This window comes from Heterocephalus glaber, unplaced genomic scaffold, assembly GCF_053883595.1.
Source record: "Heterocephalus glaber isolate CG9 unplaced genomic scaffold, H.glaber_assembly_v1.0 deba00000331, whole genome shotgun sequence".
Classification (NCBI taxonomy): Eukaryota; Metazoa; Chordata; class Mammalia; order Rodentia; family Bathyergidae; genus Heterocephalus; species Heterocephalus glaber.
Genome location: NW_028258142.1, coordinates 26,802,050 through 26,823,547, shown reverse-complemented (window position 1 = coordinate 26,823,547; position 21,498 = coordinate 26,802,050). Strand labels below are relative to the sequence as shown.

The 21,498-nt window shown below is 38.2% G+C and overlaps 1 protein-coding gene across 10 annotated transcripts in view; it reads right to left on the bottom strand.

Moving 5' to 3' along the window:
• Ccdc68 (coiled-coil domain containing 68) overlaps nucleotides 1–21,498 on the bottom strand; it is a 161,623-nt gene that overhangs the window by 49,968 nt on the left and 90,157 nt on the right. For 7 of the 10 annotated variants that reach the window (XM_087192385.1, XM_087192371.1, XM_021239205.2 and 4 more), the window contains one exon: nucleotides 17,373–17,450. The gene's annotated coding sequence lies outside the window, so the exon portion shown is untranslated. Of the gene's footprint in view, nucleotides 1–10,794; nucleotides 10,949–17,372; nucleotides 17,451–21,498 lie in introns of those variants that run through there. The other 3 variants (XM_021239204.2, XM_021239207.2, XM_087192389.1) reach the window with 2 other exon arrangements.

Below are 21,498 nucleotides of genomic sequence, written 5' to 3'. Positions count from 1 at the left end.
ATCTACAATTTCATTTGACTGATTCACTTCCATTTTTCTTTTTTATGATTTTGTACATTAACAGATGAGGTCTGGCATTTTATCATAGCAAAGAATCAATCCTTAGAAAGGATCCCACTACATTCTCAGACTTTCATAATTGGACAGTTACATCAGGCCTTAACCTATATATCCTAAAATATATCCTTTTGTGCCTTTTTTTCTTAATCTCAAGAATTCTGATCCTTAATCCCTCAGAAAGAATTCTTAATTTTTTTCTCAAAAATCCTGCCCTTTCCACTCACTGATTAAAGAAGTTACATAAAATCTTAGCTTTAAGTTACATGTCTGCAAAACATTGGTGATAATGTCTACAGTTATGAAAATGAGTTCTTTTGTTATGCCCAGTTATAGAAGACACTCAGTAGTTAGTAAATATCAATATTACTACACCTTTTATTTTATATTATTAATAACCATAGAAGAAAAGCAACCCTTAACAAAGGAGGTAGGTTGTGTCTATCTAATCACAAAGTTTTACATCCAGTTCTATCCATATGAAATTAAATTGCATTTTTCTCTGTGTTCTGAAAACTTTTGTGCCCATAGTCCTTGATTTGTATGAAGAAACCCAAGGGGGACATAAGCCAGCAAAGTCCAAATTGCCATATGGCATTACCATCCTGGGGAAAATCCATGTTAGCATTTTATTCCAGCCAGAAATAGATTAGGCAGATAAAGTTTTCAAAATAAAACACAATCAGTTAATTAAAGTGAGGAAAGACTTTATTTGTTTTACGCTAGAATGGATTGAAGGCAGCTTACAAATGGCCTCACACCAAAAGGAGTTGTATCCTAGGTCAGAGCTTTTCAAACAGGGTTCCAAGGAAGGAGGGAGGTGCTGAACAGACAGGGCTCTGTCCCCTTCACTTGAGCCAAAGCATCTTGGCCTTGTCCTATCACACCCTGAACTTTTCCTTGTGGCTTCTGTGAAGAAAGCGGGTTCTACAGCCACCTAGCTTCATACCCTTGTTGTGTCACTCAGCAGCTATCTCACCTTGGGCAAGTTCCTTAACCTTTCTGTGCTTCCGTTTCATTAGCCCTAAAATTTAGCAAATATTAATTATTCACAATAATAGCCAACATGGGGTTGCTTGTGAGTTAATATTTGTCAAGCACTTAGCCCGTAAAATACATTATAAATGATTTGCACATGTTTGTCAAATAAGTAAATAAAATATGAGACCATTATCCATAGTTAAGGCTGACAAGCAGACTGAGTGGTTTTCTCCCCTGCAGGGAAGAACCAGGTAATATTTTAAATCTGCATACTGAGCTGGGCTATAAAGGAAAAATGTGCTTTGGGGGATTTTAAGACTAACAAATCCATGGCACTAATTCTTTATTACTAAACCATCAATAATTTGTCAACATTCTCAATGATGAAGCTAGCATCTAATGAATACAGTCTACAAAGCAATGCACACATATTACTGGGAATTCTAAATGAGAACATACTGGATATCCAGAACAATGTAAACCAATTACACTGCCTCATGACATGAGAATAGCTGAAATATTACACAATAAACAGGTATCAGGCTTTGTTATAAGTTGGGTACCCCCTCCAGATTCATAGGTTGAAGTACTAAGCCCTAGCACCTCAGGATGGGAACTCATTTGGAAATAGGGGCATTGTAGATGCAATTAGTAAGGAAAGATGAGATCATACAGTTGAATCTTTATTCCCACTTGGAGCTAGGATGAGCACACAGGGATAAAGCTACATGAACCTGAAGGCAAAGCTCAGAGTGATGCTTCTACAAAACAAGGAACACCAAACGTGGCCAGCAAACCAGCAGAAGCCAGGGACAAGCATGGAACAGATTTGCCCTCATAGCTCTTGGAGGAAATCAACCCTGAAGACTCCTTGACCTCAGATTTCCAAGCCCCAGAAGTGTGAGGTGATAAATTTCTATGTTCAAGCTGCTTAGCTTGAAGCATTTGTTTACAGCAGCCCTAGGAACCTAAATACATATATCCATATATGTATACATATATCCATATATGTATCCATATGTCCATAGTATAGAAATTATAACAAAGGCATTTCCTTCCTTTACTTAACCCTTGATTCATCCCTCCCTATTGTAAATATTTACTAAATGCTGCTGTGTTAGGAGCTGTTGCTACAGGGGTGAGACCAAAACCCTGCTTCCATGGGACTCACAGGTCAGAGGGGAAGACAGACATGAAAGAAACACATAAGTATGGGAGCTGTTGACAGTGCTGTGAATGGCATAAAAGGAGCCACTGTTTGGGATGAGTGATGAGGGACGCCAACGTGAGTATGAAAGAGGGAGAGAGAAAGAATGGAATGAAAGCACATGCAGGCCATATGGCAATCGGGAGTACAGGGCGTCAGCAAGGAGGGAAGACAGAGCAGAGGCTGGCCTTTGCTCATATTAGTGCTCAAAGAGCACCATAGTACACCACATATCCTGCTGTTGTCTTTTCCTTTTCTTTTAATGTTGGAGGGCTCACTTTTTATTTTTTTAAAAGTTCACTGAAACATTCTGAGACTTTCAGTTTGCCTAAGAAGGCTTTTTCTTGGCCACATTAAAGCAGGTCTAGCCCTAGCTGTGTGACTCCCAAGGGCTGAAGAACAGGCAGGGTTCACCAAAGTCTGCGAAGCTGTCAGATGCGGCGTGGCCAGGCCAGGCAAGCAGCCACAGCTCCCTTCTGTGCTGGCTGAAGAGTACCACGGAAGATGTTTGGCACATTTGGCTATCTGGCCCCTGAATCTCTTTCCCAGATACTGAATCGCTGTCTGTGTGAGTCCTGCAGGAATGATCCCGATCCCTCACACTCCTCACTCCCTGGATCTGGAGCACAGACAGCTGCAACACTCAGACTCGGCCCACTGAGCGCTGGCCCTTCAAATGTGACACTGAGACTGCTCACCTGCCTTGGCAAAGCTGGAGGCCACACAAACCCAGTTAGCATTCAAGAAAAGAAAGAAGCCTGACAGAATGATGCTTTGTGGCGAGTGGCAGGAGCGCCAATGGTGGTATCTGGTGGCGAGTAGCAATGACAGACAGGTCTAGCTCTTCCTGAGGCCCGATCTTGCTGATGTACACCAGATCTCCCACTTTCCAATCTTAGCTTTGCAACTTTTCCATGAATGCTGGGAGCTACTCCACATCCTTTTAGTAAATTTTTCATCTGCCAAATCATTCACCCATTATTCTAGTTTGCAACCAGGAACCCCAAATGGTTTTAGCAGAGTTCTTTTGTGCTTTATCATTATTCCATAGAGCTTGGGTATCACAAACTATAACAAAAGATAATCACAAATTATAACCACCAGATAATGAGGTTATGAGGCAGGAAAGGCTAACATCTCCAAGTCCTTGAAGAGAAACACCTGTTCTGCAGCTACACTGCGCAGCACAATGGTGACATCCAGTGTCAGCTGGATAAATCTCAGGTGACTGCAGCTTACCTCAAAATGATGCATCGCGCAACAAAAACATGCATGTTAACACTGAGCCCAAGTTTTTTTTTCAAGTAATCATTTAAGATATTCTTAATTTCACTCAACCATATGCTTTTCATTTGTATACACATATAAATTTATATCATAGTTAGTCCTGTAGAAAAATTCTCACATATGAAATAAAAGTTATTTATTTGGGGGGGGGGTTGAAGTGCTGGTACGAACATAATGTACAAATATATATTATTGATAAAGTACTGTGCCATTTAGCAACAAATTATTTTCCATATATTGTTAAAGCTAAGTATTACAGCACTGTGCAGTAGTTTTTATCTTCAGCATAATATACAGTGCAACTAAGTCTCAGAGAAATGGTATGTTTTCAAGGCTGTAAGTTGACCTCACCACCTAAACGCAGACAGATTGATTCCTAAACTCTGAAAGACAGCTGAAGGTTTTAGCTGGTGCTCAGTTCGACAACTAAACTGCAAAGAGGTGCAAATAATGATTCTCTTCCCATTTAGGAAAGTGTAAGAAAGAGTGAGGAAAATCTGTTGAATGCCCACAATATGCCAAGTAGAGTATGTTTCTTATACTGATCCTTATATATGCCCAGAGAGGTCAGTATTATTATTCCCTTTTTACAACTGAGGAAACCAGCTCAGCAAGATTAAGCAAAGACAGCTAGTTAATGATGGTTATGAGATCCCAAGCCATGATTCTAGATCTTTACGGTGAGTCTGCTGGCTCATTCCAGTTTACCATCTTGTCTCCTCCTACATTATAAGTGAATTTCTAATCCTCACTTGATTCTTAACCAAAATAGTTTCTAAAGTAAGTCACCATAATAAGGACTTAGAGGCTGGGCCAGCTGGTATCCAATAGCTAACTGAAAGCAGGATAAAGCTTGTCATCTTTGTCTTATTTCACTTTTATACTTGTCTCCTTAAAAACTTTAGGTCAGATCCTTGCTCAGCTCTCGGCATATATTAATCACTTATGGACAGTCTGTCCATAACCAGTAATAAAGGGTTTTTAGGCCTAAATTTACGCAGCCTATCTCATCACCTTTCAAGTCTGTGGACACCAAGAACAGAGTAAGAAATTATTGGGATTTTCAGGGACGCCAAATTACCAACTGTAACAATGTCCAGTTCCAGACTCCCTAAGCAATGTCTAGGAGTCCCGTCATTGTCCTATACCTGCAGTCACCTCAGATTCCAGAAAAAGCTGTGCCTCACAGATATGATGAGGTCATCCCCCAAGCAGGAGCCTTTACCCCATGATGGAACCGAAGCGGCCCCACACGCAGAAGCTGTCCTCTTACAATGGGAACTGAACTGCACTCTCAAGCAATGATGGCTGTCCCAGAACCTCACAGAACCATTCCTGAGATACTGATCAACCGGACCAAGGCTTGACTAAGATTACCTTCACTGCCTTTGTTCTCCATTTCTATAAAACCCCAAGGTTTCGGTCAGCACCTCAAGACAGAACTGGAACCTCTTCAGCCTGTCGTGTTGATTAAAGCTCCTTTCTTGCCCTTCACCACTATTCGTCTCCTTGATTAGTGTTTTGAGATGACCGCTGAGCCTATTTTTTCATCCTTCCTGGGAGTTCAGGGGCCAGAGTTCTGCCCTAAAACTCCAGTAATAGTCAAGGGACTGCAGATATTAGATTCCAGATGTGCTTTTCAGAAGCTTGAGCATATGTTGTGCCAATAGATTGATTCTATGAACAGGGGTGATTTCGTTTTATGGCTAAAAAATGAGGATCTGGCTTCATAGGTACTGCCTAGAAGAATCTTTTCTACTTCCTTTCTGGGTGGACAGCTTTGGGAAATTATTGCAACTCTCTAGGCCTCAACTTCTTCATCTGAAAACTTCAGCTGAAGATGTGTACTTCCCCTTAGCGTTATGGGAGATTAAATGAGACAATGCATTAAAAGTACTTAATGGAGTATCTGACACATGACATATATTAAATTAATATTAAATAATTACATTTAGTATTCATAACTTGTGGACATTTGCTTCTAGGACATCATTTGAAGATGCCAGTGCCTAAGGTCCTTTCTGACTCATTCAGCCAATTATTTCTCCTGCTTTGAAGTCTTCAGATAACAAATCAACCTGAAAGCCAGTTATAATTTGTCAGTGAAGAAAATATGAAAAGAAGCAGATGTTGGTGACATATAGCATAGTCACTTAAAACTTTTACACAGTGCTCTTTGGGAACATTTCCTGTACGGCTTTATGAAATATTTTAAGAGCAAGTAGCTTTAGGAATTTATAAAATAGCTATAGCTCTCTAGACTCATCCCAGAGCATTTTAGGCATAACATAATTTACTTCACTTTAAAAATTAGCCACGGGGTGGGTGGAGTTAATAGCAAGTATCAGTGAGGATATGAAGCAGTTGGAACCCCTGTCTATTGCTACCGGGAATGGAAAATAAGCAGGCACTTTGGACAACCATTTGACAGTTTTCTACACAGTTAAATACAAACTATACAACCCAGAAACCTCTGAGGTGTCTACTCAAGTGAAGTGAAAATTTATGTTCCACAAAATCTGAACATAAATGTTCATACCTGCCAAATACTGAAACAGTTCAAATATTCATCAACAGGTGACTATTACTCAACAATAAAAATAAATTGCTATAATTTGAATCAGGAATGTCCCTTAAGTTCCCATGAGGGAACTTAATGGTCATCATTGAGGCACTTGGGAGAGGTAGACCTTTAAGAGGTAGGGCCTCACAGGAGGTCTTCAGGTCATTGAGGCCAACCCTTAAAGAGGTCAGTGGGACCCCAGCCCCCTCCTCTTCCTCTGGCAATGAGGTAAGCAGCTTGCCCTGCCATACACTTCCTCCATGATGTTCTCCCTCACCACAGGCTCCAAAGCAACAGGGCCAATTGATCATGGGCTGCAACCTCAAAGCTGTAAGCCAAAACAAACCTGTTCTAAGTTACCTCAGGTTATTGGTTACAGTGCCAGAAAGCTGACTAACACAGAAATGAACCACTGATACACACAGCAACATGGATACAATCTCAAATACATTATGCTGACTAAATATAGCCAAATTCGAAGAGCTACATACCCTATGGTTCCATTTATAAAACATTCTACAAAATCAAAACTATAGGAACTGGAGACAGAACTGTGACTGCTTGGAACTGGGAGTAGGGTAAAGACTGATTGCAAAAGAGAACTGGGGGAGCTGTTGGGGGGAAGCATCATAACTGTTTTGTGTTTTGATGGTGATTCCATGATTATAACAATTTGCTAAAACTTAAATAGTAAATTTGTATATGGTACTTTTATTTTAAAAATATAAAACCTACTACTATAGAACAAGTAAAGTACAACTGAAATTTCAAAATCCAAGAAACTTCACTGATTTTATAACTACCTGGAAGCTACAATTAACTGGGTTCGTTTTACTTCGCTTTTTATTATTGACCACAAAAACATGTAAATGGACAAAAAAAAAAAAAAGCAAAGGACTAAGAAATGGCAAGTGGAATACTAATAGGTATACAAGTAGATAGAACTATAAATGCTACAACAATAGTCCATGCAAGTTGACATCCAGTCTGATGACAGAAGCAAAGAAAATCTTTAAAACATCTTTAAAAAGTTAATCACAAGCACAATTTACTAAGGCAAAAAAGTAGAAGGAAATACACTACAATATATAAGAATTATAAGAATATCTGCAAAAGACCCTCTTTCCCCAAAAATAAGACCTAGCTGGAAAATAATCAGTCTTGAAAACTAGAGATCAAAAATACCAGTCCCAAAAAACTATGAGAAAAGAAAAAAAACGGAAATGAAATCTATGTAAATAGGGAAGGGTGGAGGGGGTGAAGGGTGCACAGGTAATGGGGAAAAAAATAAGAACCAAGATATATCATGTACAGGTACAAACACCCAATGAAAATTAGCAAAGTGGTGCTACCGCCTGCCTTGCAAGTGCAAGGTCCCGAGTTCGATCCCTGGTACCAAAAAAAAAGAAAAAAAAACAGTCCCGATCAGCCTTACCTGCTTTACAGAGTGGCCACTGAGCAAGAGAATAGTGATGGCAGAAAAAGCAAGGACAGGGAGATTGGGCCTGGCATTTTTGATCTCTAGTTGTCAAGGCTGATTATTTTCCGGCTAGGTCTTATTTTTCAGGGAAATACAGGATTTAAATGGAACTTGTGAACCTTCTCTCATCTACCTATCCCGTTCCTAACAGCTTTTGAGATTCATAATATATCTTTTATTTCATATTTTTTCACTTGCACGTAGACTGTTGGGTCAATAACTACAAAACCCATTCAGGGAGTGAAACAGTCAAGACCATCTTTTTGACACCATATCTGCTCACCCTTCTGTGTCATGAAGATTTCCAGCTTATCAGAAGCAGCATTCTCCCAAAATCCAGGTGATCACAGAAAACACAGAGATGAGAAGCAGTACTTGTCCTGGATAACACCAAGTTCCCTTATACCAGATCATGACAATATAATTGAACTCACAAAAATAGTTAGAAGTCTCTCACTCCTCTGTGCTAATCAAGCCTTATTCCTCTTGGTGGGGCCACATAGCGTGGTGAATGTTTCCACCCCAATTCCTGAATTATATGAAAGGGAGAAAGATGAAGATGGATTCCTGAGTACAGAACATACCTCTCAGGAGACACGTGGAATGAAACTGTCATTCTAACATGAGAAAAGTGCATCGTTTTTAAAGCCTTTACCAAAGGAAAAAAGAGAATGCTACGCACTAAGATTGTTCGCTTCATCTAATCACAGGTCATCCAAATGGTAATATTCTCACCTAGGAGGCTCAGGAAGCTGTTCTGACACTTCAAGCAGAAAAACACTGTTGTAAATGAACACATTCAGCCTTGGGAAAACTATATTATTTGACTTAGGCAATCATGTTTTAAAATTTTAGGTGTTTAAAAATCTGTTGCATTCTATGTAGCCAATAAAACAGACTTCAGGTTATTTTAATTTTTTTCCACAATAAGAGTTTGCAATTTGAGTAGTAACTGAAAGGCATTCAGAAAAACATCATCTTCTCATTAGGTTCACAGAATTTGCCACATTCGATGGGTTTCTGCCTAATAAGAGAAATCCCTACAAGTAAAAGTTGTCAAGTGTGATGTCCCCTGCCTCAAATGTACCTGTCATTAGCACAATGCAGCAGAAATGGTGATATAAAAGACAACAATTCTGACTGAGACATGATGTTCAAGGTTCCTAACGCCTAATGGAAATACACCAAAAGTCAACATTCTCACAATATTAAGAGGTTCCTACTTACTTGGTTCTCTAGAAAATTCTACTTAGGAAATGCCACTACTTTATATGAACCTGCAGGGCCAGGAATCTAGCTCAGTGGTTCCACCGCCTGCCTCGCAAGTGCAAGGTCCTAAGTTCAATCCCTGTTACCAAAAATAATAATAATAATATACGAACCTGCATATTTAACTTGATACTAACATTTTAAATTATCATACTGAATCAAAACATTAAATAAGAAGTTCATTCATTTAAGTTATTTTCCAATTATGCTGTCATGAAAGTCAGACCAACGTATCTTACTACTTAAATGTAATTGCAGAAGTGCCCACTGACTAGTGAACGAAATGTAGCATAGTTATCAGATGGAATGAATACTGGTTACCAATAAAAATGAACCAATAAAAATGGATACAGGGTACAACATTTATGAACCTCAAAACCTATAACCTAAGTGAAACGAGCCAGGAGCTAAAGATCACATAGATTCCCTTTGCATGAAATGCCCAGGTAAGGCAAATCTAATGAGACAGAAAGTAGATCAGGAGTTGCCTAGGGCAGGGGTGGCAATGGTGAGTGACTGCAAGCAGACACTAGGAATTTTGGAGAAATGGTAAAATGATCTAAAATGGGACTGTAGTGATGGTTGCAAAATTGTGTGAATGTACTAAAAATCATTGAATTGCAAACTGAGGTGTACTTTATGATGTATGAATGGTACCTCCAACAGAGTAGCTTTTTAAAAAAGAACAAAAGGTAAAAATAACTTCAAAAAAGTTGATTTTTTTCCACTCTGGGAGAAAATGTAATAATTGTCATATTTTTCTAGTTTAAAGGAAAAAATAATTGGATGGATAGAATTTTCTTATTTTGCATTTTGTTCATTTTCCCCTAGATCACTGGCATCCAGAACTATACATTTAGTTTTCATTTAATCTGCATGAAATTAGAATTAAGCTATTTTAGGTTTCCTTTAAAATCTTCAATTTTTTTTTTCTTTTTCAATCATCATCCCAAGAAAATATGCTCCTCCTTTTCCAGAGCTTAGCTTACATTTTTCAGCGTTGGTTAAAATTTGGATTGCAATCAAAGTCCACTGTTAAGCACATTGTAAATAACCAAGCTAACCACAACAGGCCTATTAGTAATTCAAAAAACATTATCTATAATCATTTCAAAAGTCCTTAGGGGCTCAATTTATTTTGTACATAAGGAATGGTAAGAACTTTCTCAGGAAGTTTGCCTAGGTCCCAGGGAAGTGCAATCCGTTTTCATTATTTGGGTAAATAGTTAGTTGAGGAGCTGCAGGAGGAACTTCCCTGCCTGGGGCACAGCGCCTTCAGTCCCGAACTGAGTAGTAGGGAGGGGGAGGAGCAACCCCACACAGTGCTGCTCACCAACAGCAGACCTCCTGTGCGCTGGCCACCCGAGGCTCCAGCCCGGCTCAAGTTTCTGGAAAACCAGTCTTCCATAGAGCTGAATATTTAATGGCATCAGGTAAAACCACAAGGGCTGATCGCCTTTTCCCTACTGCAAATGCAAAATAATTCCCTTTTATATTCTGAATTTTCATCTAGTCTTTATAGACCAAAAAAGGGGAGGAGTTTTGATTCTCCACATGAAACAACTATGAAGTCTGCGAATGAATGAAAGAAGGACTAGGCAGCCGCCTGGGCTCCTCTTCGCCGTTAAAAATTGCGGACGCAGGGTCGCCCGCTCTGGAGTTAACAAGCGACAGCGCTTTTCAGAGGGCTTCACCCCAAGGCCCCCGAAATTAGCTGAGAAATCACCCGGACCTTAAAGGGCCTGGTTAACAACAACCTAAACTAACAGCCGGGCTGAGACGAGGTCTCACCAGTGAATCTGACACTACGGCAGGGCTGCTGGGAGGAAAAGCCTCTTCGTCAATACCCTTCGCCAGGAAATGTTCTTGGCGCCTTGAGCTCTGCCGGGACACCCGCTCCGAGCGCGCGTGGACCCCACGCCCCTGGCACGCACGGCAGGGGTCGCCTACCTGGGAGAGCGCTCGCCCGCGCTGGGTCCTGGCCGCTCCTCCGCTAGGCTCCCCCGGGCTAGAGTGGGAGCCGGCGGAGCTGCTCGCTGATTGGGCTCCGCCCCGACGGGTTTGTCCCGGGCAGAGTCCGGCGCCAGGGCGACTCCGGGGAGGAGCCTGGCTCCCGCCGGTGGGGCACGCCCAGGGCACAAGGACCGGAAGGTGTCCCCGCAGGCCTCTCCGCGGAGACCTGTGCTAAAGAGAGACATTTGCTGCTGCGTTTGAGCAAGTTCCCACTTGCAGCCTAAGTTCAACTTTTGCTTTGTTTTTGTCGTTTAATAAACTTTTTATCTTTGAACAATTCGAGACTGACGAAAGGTTACAAAAATATTACAGGCAGTTAACTACATCCCTCAGCCCGTGTTCCCATAATCGGTGTGTTTGTCAAAACCACAAATTAGCAGTGGTCCATTACCATTAACTAAACTCCGGCTTTATGCAAATTTCACTAGTTTAGGGGCAAGTGCCTTTCTATTTCAGATTCCCATTCTGGATAGTACTGCACAACATCTGTGTCACGCCTCCTCTGTGGCAATTTCTTAGGCTTCTTGGCTTGGACAGATGTGAAGACAGGTGGAAAGGATTCCAGGAAAGGGCTGTAGATTTCCCTCATTTGGTTTTGACTGATGGGTTTCCCATGTGGTTATGGATTTGAGGGGAGAAGGGCCATTTAGACAAGGGTTCTGATTGATGTTGGGATTGATCCCTTAAAATCACATCTCCCAGGTTTCTCTACTGCAAAGTCACTGTCACCATACTCTTCTTTGGATGAAAATCACTCGAATTAGCCCACACTCCAGGTGGAGAAAGATCAGACTCCATCTCATGGAGGAGAGAAAGGCTATAAATTATTATTTAGAATTATACTGCAAATATTTTTTCTTTTTCTTCAATATATTTATTCCATCATTTATTTATATCAGTATGAATTCATGTATATTTATCTTATACTTTGGGCTATAATTCAGTTCTACATCAACCGTTTGTTGTTCATATTGTCCCACTGGAAACTATTATAGGTTTATGTCTATATCCTCAGGAAAGTTCATAAACTTTTATAGCTTTTGGGGAAAATAAAAGGCTATCAACTCCACTTCTCACACACTTAACAGATTTGGAAAACTGCAGCCTAAATCCCTACATACACAAAGACTTTTCAGAATCTTCCTGGGAACCCTACAATGACTGATTCCCACCACCATTGAATGGAAAGGTTATTTCTTTTCCCAACAGATTAACTTGTGAATTACAACCCAATTGAAAAAATGAAATCTGATGATTCTTAGCTAATTTTTTGTTAACTAATCTTTGTGGTTCTATTAAATAGATATGTGTGTTTTTACAGAGAAATCATGTTCCAAAGATAGTCCTGTTTACTACTAGTTTAAACATTGAAGAAATGCAGCTGCTAATGATCACTTGTTATTTTGCTTTGGTGTGCTTATGTTTGTCTTTTAAAGTTGGTTTTGTAAGCACAACATTTCCTCCTTCTGAGCTTGGGTCTTGCTCAGCATTTGATGCTACCCTGATTTCTGGGACCCTTCCGTCTTTACTTCTGGCCATAATCCTTCTGGGAGAGGGAAATCTACTTTGTTAGCTGAGGTCATCCCCAGATAAATATGAACACAGAATAGATGGAACAAAGCATAGTCCACAGAGTTAAATGACTTTCTACTTTTCAACTATATTTTGACAAAGTTATTTAAAACTAATATGAGTTAAAGAAAAACTTTGTGTGTGTGTGTGTGTGTGTGTGTGTGTGTGGTGACGGGGGCTGAACCAAGAGGTGCTCTACCACTACATCCCAGCCCGGCCTGGAACTTTTGGTCTTCCTTTGTTAGCCTCTGACAAGAAAAGTTTTTGTATTTAAGTGTCACCAGATATATGGAATAAATGTTTGTTCTTCCTCCAAATTCGTCTGTTGAAGTCCTAATTACCAATGTGATGATATTTGAAACTAGAGTCCTTCGGAAGTAATTAAGTCATGGAGCCCTCATGGGTGGGTTTGGTGCCCTTATAGGAAGAAATGAGAGAGAGGACCTCATAGTCTTGGAAAGATCTAGCAATAAGCAGCCACTTGCAAACCAGGAAGAAGGCACTCACCAAATATCACACCTGTGCACTCAGACCTTGAACTTCCCATCCTCCAGAAGTATAAATAACACGTTTATTGATTAATCCAATTTAATAGCAGTCTATGGAATTTTGTTATGGCGGCCAGAACTAAGTGTTCCAGAAGAAACTGACCAAAAAAATCAGAAGTAAGGGTGACATTTTGTAAACTCATAAGTACATAATAGGCCAAGCAGATTAAGGAGCTACTGAAGAGCCCAGTCCAGCTGTACCACAGGAGAGTAAGGGGAGATAAAGCGGAGAAGTGGGAACAAACTTTGAGTAATAGACAAAAGGTCCTGGAATTATCTTTTTCTTTTTCATCTCTGCTAAGAAAGAAAAAACAAATTAAAAACATTGTAGGAAATGAAACTTGGAATGTTGTTATGAATTCATTAGTAAAACACTTAGCAAATGTTTAGGAACAATGTATTTCTCCTTGTATATACAAGTCTGCCTAAATAAGAATATCTTTTCATTTTGCATAATAGATACAGAAACCATGACATAACCAGCAGTGATATTCAAAGTATGTGACTGTTGATTGAGCAATGGCACTGATGGATCAGAAAATCTGCCAGCCATAGTATACCATTGGTATTCATAACTTCACAACAACCAGCTGAAAGTCAGCAATGGACTTCTTATGTAAAACTATCGCTGCTTTCTTAGCAATAGTTTCAGCAATTCCTTTCAGAAATGCTTTCCAAGCACCTGGCTGAATATTGTGTTTTGGACTTAGGAAGTTCTGATTTTTGTTGGCTTTCCTTGTTGATAAGCTTCCTTCTCTCTTTGGTTACACTTGGAATATATGCTTCCCTCTGCACTGTGAGCTCTTTTCCCCCCGAGGAAAAACCTCTGAAGAAAGTTCGAAGGAGGCATGAGATTTGAGGTGTCAATTTTCAGTACTTCGTCCAGATGTTTCTAAATTCAGAGGAGGTAGGTGAAGGCCAGAATAATACTGTGTGAAGTCGGTATTAGACAAAGGTTGTTGGGTATAAAGCCTAAATTTCAAGACTACTTGTCTTTGCCACCTTTTATTTACATTCTTGCCCTATATTCTCATCCTACCTTGAGTTGGTACAGACAATTTTGACAGTAACTCCAGCAGCTTATGTTTTCTCCTGTCTTCTGCTAGAATAGGAAGAAGCTTAATAGAGCCTGAAGCCCAATGACCTAAACTTTCTTTGTCTGCCTTTTGAAGCTATTCATAGCACTCTAGCCTTGTGGATTCTTTTTTGTGTTCTAAGGTATTCTCTAGTGGGCTGTGGGAATTTTCCATCCTATCATTTTTTTTGTAATTGTAGTGTGTATAGGGAGTAATTATGGCTCCATACTTACATTCCTGTTTGTAGGGTTTTGTTGGTGGTGGTTTTGTTTTGTTTTTGCTTTTGAAATACTGCCTTTGTTTATGGCATGGTGAGCACTTGTTACCAAAACAAAAATTTTTGAAAAAGAAAACAAGTGCCCTTGGGTTAGCTCAAGTAAGGGTTAGTGTTAGGGGCTAAATGGCAATAAAAGAGATGGAGAATTCACTGGGGTCTGAAGGGAGGAAGCCTGCAGTGGCTGGGGATCCTAGAGACAATCTTGACATAGGGAGATTTTGATTCTAGTGAGAGTATGGACACTCTCATTCTGGGGTACCATGCAGCACTAACATGGCCAGCTGCTTATTTTTTTTACTTTCTCAGTGCTTCTCTGATGTTGCCTTCCAGAATCTTCCCACTATCCCATGGCTTCCTTACTCCCTGCTCTATAAATTTCCACTAGCTGCAAGGTGTAGGGTAAAGCAGAATTCAGGTTAGCTGGTTTAGGCAATGGTTATAACCTCTTCAGCCTCAGTTTCTGTAAAACGACCTCTCACTCTCATGACTACTTGCAACTGCACCCTGCTGGATTATGTTTATTCTTCTCATGTCTGATCCTGAGAGTGGGGCTCCAATGAAACATGCTCTTTCTTTTATAGAATGAGGTCTCTGCCCGAGGTCATTTTATATGCCACTTGCCATGCTGTAGATTGGCTGCCACTGGGACGGGTGTGCCTCATTTTTTTTCCATCTTCTAGGACATAGTAACTGTGCAGTGGTCGCCCCTGGCAGAGAATAAGTCTGCCCTGGCTCCGTCTTCAACAGGGACTACCCGTGGCAGGGCCTTAGAATGGAAACCCAAACTGGAGGGCACCATGACCAACGCTTCCAGTGTAAGGAAGGTAACCAACAACTGAAGTCAAAGAACTGACCTTGGGGCTGGGGTAGGAGCAGATGTCACACTCTACACTGAGCCCTTTTTCCTTTGCCCAAAGAGGATTCTAGGGTTGTTTTACCTCCCTAAAGGAGCTACCCATATGCCATACTGAAAGACTCCTTTGAGTGACACTGGTTAGATTTTGTGTGATGAGAGCTCATACTCAAAAAAGAAAAAAACTAAAATTTGCCAATCAGGCTATGCTATCATAGGTGTGTATTTACCCATACACAAAATAGGAGTTTCTCCCAGGAATTAACTTAGTCAAACAGTTCAATTAAGTATCCATGTCCAGACCTGCCAACTGATAAAGGGTAAAGCAACAAGTATTTATATTAATAGTAGGTATGATTTGAGGTTAGTATGACTTTGAAATAGTATGAAAAAAAAACCCTGTGGCTATTTCACTACACAATGTTCAGTTTGTTTTCTTTTTTTTTTTTTTAGTAAATTTCCTCTTTTCATTAAGCTGATAGTTTCTTTTCCTTCATCGCCTTATTTCATCTTCTTAGTTAAAGCAATATTGATTACCAAAGAAAATCTGAATCCCAGAATCAAGGAATAGAATAAAGGCATTTGCCTCATCACAGCCAATAATTATTGTTTCCAAAACAACTTCACTGTGAACAAAAATCCCTTTGATAATGTTGTTACTGATAAATCCTTCCACCATTTATACCTCTTGGAGAGATTTATTACTACAATTAATGATATCCATTTCCAGACAAGTTATGTTCTTCCTGACCTGTGGCAATCAGAAACGCATGGCAGTGTAGTTTATTTTTAGATACAGGTGTTAGAAAAATTATCACAAAATTAAGTCTTCATAACATAAGCATGAAAAGTAAAATGTTCATGGAAAGAAAACAATATTTTATGTAAGACATAATATTGGCTCCAACATGAAAGCAACTAGGCAAAATTATGTACTTAAAATGATATACAATTATGTTGGGATATATGCAGGTGTTTTGTTAGGATATGAAAAACACAATATTGCTAATATACATGTTGTGTGAAAACAATTAACCTTTCTCAAAAACATATTCACAAGCCTCTCTCTCTCCATCAAATATAAAATAACACCAAATACAAAAATATATTGTTACACAGAATATGGAGTATATACACCAACAAAATTCAAATCAAGCCTAGTGGGAAATCCCAACAGTTAAATTTATTTTTTCATGGTCTAGTCATCCCAATTGTAAAAACAAAACAAAATAAATACTGCATAAATACTAACCCTACTTCCAAGAGAAAAATACACTTTGATTCACCTTGTTTAATTAGGAGAGACTATATGTTAAGTTCGGAAACATTGGTATGCATAAAAATATATAATTATGTTAACTCAAATTTTTCATACTAAAGACCACAGACACATACATCAGATATTTACAAGTAATTTACTGAAAAACACAGAATAAATATGCTTTAGGATATTTCCATCTGAGAGTATATTTTCTAGAAAATTAATGAAGAAATATTGACATCAAAATTTTCATATTATTTCTACAGTCTCCATTACATGAGTAATTTTCACTGAATTTTTAACATATATACATATGGTTTATATATATACATATGTAGGGTTTTTCCCCCATGTGATTTATTTCATGCATTTAATAATACCTGTGTATGATGAATGCTTTCCTACATTGCTTACATAGGCTTTTCCCCCAGTGCATATTTTTCATGTGTTTAGCACTGTATCAGATGATCTTTTTTACACATTTCTTAAGTTTATTTTCTTTAGAAACATTCCAGGCTGTTTTGCAAAAACTCTAATTCTATTGAGCCTACTTATTTTAAGGCATCAACATCTTATTCCTATTGTTCCCAATAGAATCTGTGTCCCTCTGTCACTACTTCTTAAGAAAGCACAGTTTTCGATCCCCAGTACCAAAAATAAAGCACAGTTTTTGCTTTCAGCCCATTTAAATTTAAATTCATAACCCAGAGGGGAATTGATGGTTTAGCAAGAACTTCTCACAGTGCCTATATAAATTCTAAAGGTCAAGCAGAATAGTTAAGTAGCAGGCTAAAGAGAAAACCACCCAGGTTTCTAGAAAGGTCCAGATGAATCTGGGGACATGTTTTTATATCTTTGGATGACAACACAGGCCTGTGCTTCAGGTTCTAAAAGAAGAATGGATGGCCCTCTTGTTTCTGGCAATTACCTTTGAGCTGATGTATCCTTCCTAGAGTCTTAAGTGATACGATCCTGCCACTGGTCCATCAGCAGTTGACATAACATCCTACAATGAAATGAGTAGTTAACATCAACACTCTTCAACTGCAGGCAACATTCTCTTACAACCTCCTGATCCAGAAAGTCATCGTAATTGTAAAAGCTGTGTATCTTAGATTACTGCACTGTGGTCTAATATTGTTAACACTTCACAAAAAGAAGGACTAAGAAAAAGCCAGCCACTGACGGGCAGGAGATGGCATAGTACAATCACCTGGCCTTGGCAGTGCCAGCACCTAGTCTGGCGCTCACAGCTGAACCATGGACAATGTGATTTGAACATTATAAGAGAGGAAAATGACAGGCAACATCTTTCCAAATCATATACATAAAGCTTTCAAATATAATATTATTAAACTGGCCCCAGCATGGTACAAGAAGTAATATATCTGAATCATGTTGGATTTGTTCCAAGATTGCAAGATTGGTGTAACTATTAAAAATTGATCAATGCAGCTGGGGGGGGGGGGTACGTGCCTATAATCCCAGCACTAGGGAGGCTGAGGCAGGAGGATTGCCACATATTCGAAGCCAGCCTTGGCTGCATAGTGAATTCAAGGCCAGCCTGGACTACACAGCGAGTCTCTGTTTCAAAAAACAAAAGAAAAACAAAAAATCGATCAATGCAATTCTCTATATGAAGAAACTAAAGAAAACATTTTGATCATTCCAAAAATGGGAGGAAAGTATTTTTAAATGAATTATAATTTAAAATAAATAAGAAAAGGAAATTTTCTGAATTTGATGAAAAATGGCCACAAAACTTTGTAGAAAACATTACAGTGGTGAAATATAGTAAGCCTCGTATGTAAGATGAGACATGAATTAAGCATCCCAGTTTTATGCAGTATCATAAAATAACAAAGATACTCTCCAGGGAAGTAAATGGAGAAAGGGAAATAAAATACATAAAGATAAAAAAGGAAAAATTCTAAAGTTCATTACTCATAGATACATGATTGTGTATGTGGAATGAGCACATAAATCTAAAGCTGAACTACTTGAGTTAAAAAGTGAACTCATCTACATTGCTGGATACATGAATGATACACATAAAAAATTGTCAATTCATTTTCTATATAAATGCAACAGATTTAAAAACAACAGATTTTCAAAAAGACACTATTTACAATAGCACTAGTAAACATAAAATATTTGGAATAAATCAAACCAAGAAATGTAAGACATCTGCCTAGAAAACTACAAAACAGACTGTGCCAAACTGAAGGAAACCTAAAGAAAATGAAGAAATATAATATGCTCATAGAGTGGAGAACTAACATGGAACACTAGCATGGAAGATTTACTGTCAAGATGCCAATAGCTCCTCTTATTGACCTCTCTAGATTTAAAGAAATCACAATCAAAATGATATTTTCAAATTTATGTTGACAAGTTATTTATAAAATTTATAGAGAAATGCAAACATCTAAAAATAGGCAAAACAAACTTAAACAAAAATGAACTAAGTTGGAAGACTCACACAATCAAATACCAAAACTTAATAAAAAGCTATAGTAAAAAGCTTTACAAGTCTATCCAAAGATAGGCAACAGTAAAAACTGAACTGAAAATCCACAGACACATCCCATATATCCAACTGCAAAATGAAAGATATTGCACTGCAGTTGAAAAAGATGTTCTTTTCAACAGCACTACAACTAACTGAATAAAACCAAACTGAATTTTGCCCTCTATCTCACTCCATATACTTAGGTGAATTCCAGGTGCATTATAGATCTAAATTTGAAAGACACAGTTACACAGTTTCTCGATGTAAATATAGATTATCTTTGTAACTCTGACATAGACAACTTTTCTTAAACAGGATACCAAAATCACATATCAGATAAGCTAAGATTATTAAATGAGAGGGGTATTTGAAATTTGGAAAACTCCAAACCTTTGGAAAGAAATTGTTATTTTCATTTATATTTTCTTAAAGGTATAAAAGGTTTATAAATGATGTAGTCAAATTGAACCATAAAAATTGGGGGTTATAGAGCAGGTAATTATAGCCTGAAAAAAATATTATAATCTAAGAATTTTTAAAATAAGATCTTGAAGTTTTTGTTTAATTGTATCAATTCCTGTTTTTATGTTAATTTTTTAAAATCCATTAAGTTTTGAACAGGTTAATCTTATCTAATACAAGTAAGTCCGTAAACTGTGATTGCCTCAAACTAAAAAGTACGTTACTTGGGATTGTGTTCTTATGGTTATAATGCTGGTAAAGCACTAATATGCAGAAATTAAGGAATTACACAGTGAAAAAAATTAATTTTGCTACATTAAAAAATTAATTGTTATATGGCCTTACTAAGAAAATGAAAATATAGCCTTGGGATGTTATAATATACAGTTAAATACTGTACAGAAATAAGAATAAATGAACTCTTCTGAATACAATAGCATGGATAAATTTCACAAACATCATATCAGAGAAAGAAGCCAGATGCAAAAGTGTACATGTTAATTGTTTCATTTATGTAAAGTTAAAAAACTAGAAAGAAATCTATGAAATCAGAAGTCAGTATACTGGTTTACTTTGGGTGCACAGTGCTAGGATGTAAACAAGGAAGTCTTTGGGGGAGCTAGAACTATTCTGTTTCTAAATTTGGACAGTATTGAGCTTGTGAAAAAATTACCATTTCACTTAGAATATTTTCATCAACAATCCTCACTGCTCAGTAAATGCCAACTTCATAATTCCAGTTGTTTAGTTGCCGGATATTGATGACCTCCTCCTTGAATTCTTTTCCTGCTGTTCAATTCCTACATGTTTTTTATCTGAAAATATCATAGACTGTACTCTGAAAATGCATTCATTCTTCCACTAGTATCCTGGAATATATAATCATTATTCCCTACCCTCCTAACTAGTGCCATTACTCTCAACCTTGCCTTCTTAAAACTTACTTTGGATCAAAGGTCAAGTGATCCCCAAGAACATGAGTAAGATCGTGTCACTCTCAAATAGCTCTCCATTTCTCGCCAATAAAAGACAAAGTTCTTGCAATGATCTACAGCAACTTGGCCTTTCTCCCTCTCTGATGTTACCTCCTATTTTTATCTCTCCTCCCCCTGCTCCACTATCCTTACCCCAACTCTTTCCTGAGTGTGTCCAGCAGGCCCCTACCTTCCACCCTTTGCACTGGTTAGTTCCTCTAACTGGAACTTTCTTCCTTCAGCTATCTGCATGCTGAATTCCTTCACCAATGTCAAGTCTTTGCTTAAATGTCACCTTTGTAGCATCCTCCACCACCTTACTTAATGCTTCTGGCCTCAATTTACCTCTGACATTACTTTCTTTTTCTTTCTTACAAAGCACTCATTACCCTCTGACACACTAGGTAATTTCCTTCATCGTTTCATTTACTGCTTATTTTCTTCCTCCTCTCCTCCTTTGTGTTTACTGATGTTTTTAAGCAATTATCTGGCATTTCAGATATACCCAATAATGTTTATTGCACGAAATAATTTGTATGACTGGAATAACAGAGAAGAGGAGGTTTTAGAGAAAACTTACGTGTTTTGATTTGAAAATATTATGTTTAAAATATCTATTAGATACCCAATTGGAGAGAGAGGTAGCAACTAGGGATGAGTCTAGAGTTCAATACTAGATATATACATACATATTATATATGAATTATTGAGTGTATAGAAAAATATAGTATAAATGAAATAATTACTATATAAGGTATGATAAAATATTGTTGATGTTTAATTTTTTTAAATTGTTATTATAATAGACAGATAGCCATTAATCCCCCTCAAAATACTCCTCCTTGCTTTGAACACTTATCCCATCATTCCGGCCACTTTCTGAAAGAGTTCTGAAAGTCCTCCTTCATGAGTGTCTTTAGTTGCACTGTCATGTATGACTCTATACCTGAATTGACTCAATATGTTCACCTTTTGTGTTCATTTTGATTTTGGAAAAAAGCCAAAAGTCACATGGTGCCAGATCAATTGAATAAGCTGGATGAAGACACACCATAATGTTTTTATTTGATAAAAATTGCCATAAACTATTGATCAAGAAGCGTGGT